Below are 4,299 nucleotides of genomic sequence, written 5' to 3'. Positions count from 1 at the left end.
CCACCAACCCTCTTCCCTGAACAGACTCCATAAACCAACCATGGTGAGATAGATTTTTTTTTTAAGCACCCTGATAGAGCCTTGACTGATAGATAGATAAAGAAGTTATGCATTCCAGTGTGAATAATGAACATGACTCTATGCACAAAAATGCAGCAACATTCAGATCATCTCCAGTCATTTAAAAACAACAAAATCCAAAACTCCACACCTCAACCCCCCTACTAACGTTTGAGAGGTCAGGATGCAAAACACATATCACAAAGTAGATTCAATATTTACAGAACCACAGATTCAGTGTGAATAATAGTAATGAATAATGAAAAAACACTACTTTAGTAAGTAAGGGATGTGTTGGTGCTCTAAATCAAACTAGTGAAAAGGAAGACTACAAAGATGCAAACATGAGAACAGATAATGGTCACACTCCCACAAGTGTCTGTCTACAATTGATTGACAAGCACACAAAGTTCTTCTGTGCTAAGCTGAAATACATTAACCACTTTTCAGTGCTCAGACAAGAGATTACCTTTAAGAGATTAATGCTATTTAAGTTACCCAAAAACAGTGTGTGCATTGGCAACACCCAAAGGCAGCTTCTACAACAAAGGCTGAATTTTTTGGAAAAAAAACAAATGAAAAGTAGGTGATATTTGAACAGAGGTATCATTATGAAAAATGATCCCGTGCTGACTTGCTGAGGGGGCCTGGGATGAGTTGGAACTGGAGGACTTGGTGTTGACTGAACAGCGGTGCTCATTCTTCTCTTTATCTCTTTGGCATTCTTCTGCCTCATTTCAATAGCCATTCTTCACTGAAGAGCCCCCTTCGCTGCTGTTCACACTTCTTGTGATTTGTATTCAAAGTAGCTCACAGATCTTTTGTATTCTGAGCCGATAGCAATCTGAATCCTCACACTGACAGTGGAGGCTGCAGATATCCTGCTAAAGAAAGAAAAAAAGGGTACTTATTTATTATGAGGAATGAAATCTCCTTTGTTAAAATCCTACAAAACGATAAGCTGCATGTACACACAGACTCTGCAGATGATGAAAGGTGCATTGCAAAAGCAGATTGATTGCAGTGCACTGATTACACCTAAAAAGCTACAAGACCGGGCACAAACGTGGCACCAGAAAGGGTGTTCTTTTTGCTTCATCTTTTTTTTAGAAATTAAAAATAATCACACCATCAAAATCACCATATTTAATTCTAAGAATTAGAGTAAACATTCATAACTTTTGTTTCAACCATCAATGTGTCTGTACCAAAATCCCAGTATTTTGATGAACTGGGCTTTATGTTGAAATTCCAATTCCAATTTATGCATGTACCTAAATTGTCCTAAACATTCAATCTGTTTGGATTCATGCACTCTTTGGACGTTCTTTGAATAACTTTATAAACAAGAAATTACAACAGTGAAAGCATTGAAAATGTTTTCACTGAAGAACAAATAAATTTCTCCGTTTCATGTAAGGGTGGCAAATTGATCCAATGCCATACAACTGCACCGTTTCAGTTACCTCACAACCCCCAGACACACAATGTCAAATTCAAAAACAGCCATCTGGAATTTGAGAAAAAAAACATATGAACGCTTCAGATAAACATTCTGAAAATGTAAAAAAAAATTAAATATATATTTAAAAGTTAGTCAGGGGAATTTCTCCTCTGTGCGGAATGTGAAAAACAAAATACTGTATGCAACTCAGCACACAGATGAAATCCAGTGGTTGTGCTTGCAGACAGATAACAGAGAAACTGTCTGCGTCTGAATGACATTGATAAGAGCATCATACCAATACAGTAGCCTTTCTCTGAGCTGCAGATTCCCCCTGTTCCTCTCCTCAGGAGTCCAACTGCAGGAGGATCTGAAGAAGACACACACCGGATTACAACCATCTGTGTGTGAATGCTGCTGTATAATTGTTGATTATCAAATCATTAATTCATTTGTGTTTTCTTATAATATTAAAGTAATAATCACTGAGCTGTTAATTTCTTTTTTGTCTGCATATTTTCTACTAAGCGCTCCCATTGGTGTGGTGTTTCAACACTGCATTTTCTTTAAAGATTATTTTTGGGACATTCTACACCTCCAACTCCCCAGCACAGATGAAGACCTGAAAGGGGAGAGAGAATGGGGATGACACGCAGCAAAGGGCCGCAGTCGGAGACGGAGCCGAACCCGCGGCCGCTGCGCCGAGGATTAAACCTCCACACATGTACGCCTGCTCCACCAACCCGGCCGCTCAGTGCTGTGTTTTCAACTGACTGCTTGTAACTTAAACTGTGTTTCTTTAAATTCCAGCAGGAGTTTCACATACCAACTACCCCTATTCTAAAAGAAAATTAAAAATACACAGTTTCCTTCACAAGTTTTAGTCCATACCAGACATTCAGAAGTTTGGAACAACAAATCCTTCATGAATGTGCTACAGATTGAATCACTTTGCCAATATGATGGAGAGGAGCAAAACGACGCAATCAAGTTGAGTGTTGAACAGTGTTAAAACATGTTTCAGTCATTTGAAACTATTTTGCATTGGAGATTATATTTTGGGTTTTTCTGTCCCTTTCAGTGGTACTCAGTACAGTCACAACACAATTGACAATGGTTTTGATTCCTCAGTTTATAAACACCATGTTGTATCAGTTTTTATCACAGCCAACTGTTGATGATGATGATTGAAACTCAACTGGGAACAGGGGTGAGTTTTGGGGGGTTTACAGGCTGCATGCAGCGTGGTTTACAGTTGTTGGCTCTCTGTTACTAACCTCTGATACAGCCAGGTGAGAAATGTTTTCAGTGCTGATGTGCCTAGTATTGGAGTTCTGTCTGATAAATCCAAGAAGAAAAGCATGATCCGATTATGCAACATAGATGCACAGAAATGAAATTTAGATGAGAAAAAAAATTGTTTATGTTTTGTGAAAATTTGCTGATCTGTCTAAATTGTATGGGATGCTGCAGCTCTAAGAATCCCTCTTTTTACACAAGGAGGAGACATCAATGGAATCAATAGTGAAGATTGACTCATTGCATCTATCACTGCTCTCATATATCAAAGGCAAGATTTGCATACCACATGGAGGAGATTCAGTTTCAGACATTAGACAACCGTCCGCTCCGTCTAAGAGGAGGGCGGGGAGTTTCGTGTGGCAAGGCCCTGTCATCACTACCCAAACTGAAATCAGAGAGGGTTGGTAAAAGCTGTGAGAAAATGAATGTTCTACACGTTAAAGCTCGATGGCCGTTTGGTAGAAATCCCGCATTACAGGGTGTGTGTGTGGTTCTTTTCAAATCCACTGGGGGTGATTTAGCACTTGCCAGCTCAGACATAACAGCACTTGAGAAGAGACAGGGTGTGTATAAAGGTGAGGACGGATTCAGACATTCGCTGATGGAAACTGTCATCATACACACTGTAAAATGTGTGTAAAAGGATTTGTAGAGAGAAATATGAGGCATGGAGAAGTCCCTGAACGACCAATCTAAATGTCAATCCTTGATTCACGCAGAATGAAGAAGGAGGTGCAAAATGTAAGGCTGTTGAGCTGATGATATATTACCAGAAAAACATGCGTAATCCTAAAAGTGCTCAAGTTTTTTAACAGCTCTGTAATTCAGTATTGATTACTACTGATCTTGTTGAACTTTACAGCACGTCTATGTCCTGTGAACATTGCAACATTCCTATACTCTTGTGGCTCTTCAGTGCACTTAATATAAGTTAATAATCATATTATCACACTGATATCAATTCTATTTTCTTACTATAGGCTACTCCAATACATTTCCTGTATGCTACTATTTATAATACTCCTTTAATATGTGCAACTGTTGATGCAATGCCACATTATTTGTATACTAGGCTATTTTTCCCCCAAAATATCATAGGATAAGTAGCCTATAGTTGTTGCTTGTAAATGTCACTACTTCCTATCGCATGAAAAAACAACTCAGCATAAAGGAAGTCTGAGCTGAGAGCAAAAATCACCAGAAATCAATTCAAAATCATCTAAGCCTAATGTCATTATGTTATTGTCACAGTGGCCAAATAAATATGGCACAGGCTATAGGACATCGGCTGTCCCCAGAGACTTCAACGGTTCAACGGTTGTTGTTGTGTTTAAGTTGACGAAATAACAGAGTGTTTTTGGACAAAACGTTTCACAAACTGCCGCCCACACCACAGTCAGAGCAGTTGTCTTTATAGTCGACCTGTTTTTGGAGACGAGCGCAACCTGCTGCTCCTCCCCCCGGGGGGGGGGGGGGGGGGGGGGGGGGGGGGG

The 4,299-nt window shown here is 39.6% G+C and overlaps 1 long non-coding RNA gene across 1 annotated transcript; it reads right to left on the bottom strand.

The window, feature by feature from the left end:
- Positions 1 to 259: 259 nt before the first annotated feature.
- LOC117953004 lies at positions 260 to 1,886 on the bottom strand. The gene is made up of 2 exons (XR_004658551.1): positions 1,803 to 1,886; positions 260 to 944 (listed from the first exon to the last, which is right to left on the bottom strand). It is a non-coding gene; the product is annotated as an uncharacterized LOC117953004 (long non-coding RNA).
- Positions 1,887 to 4,299: the final 2,413 nt, after the last annotated feature.

This window comes from Etheostoma cragini, chromosome 11, assembly GCF_013103735.1.
Source record: "Etheostoma cragini isolate CJK2018 chromosome 11, CSU_Ecrag_1.0, whole genome shotgun sequence".
In the NCBI taxonomy this organism is placed as follows: domain Eukaryota; kingdom Metazoa; phylum Chordata; class Actinopteri; order Perciformes; family Percidae; genus Etheostoma; species Etheostoma cragini.
Note: the sequence above shows the minus strand (reverse complement) of the source record. Positions and strands in the feature narration are given on the sequence as shown.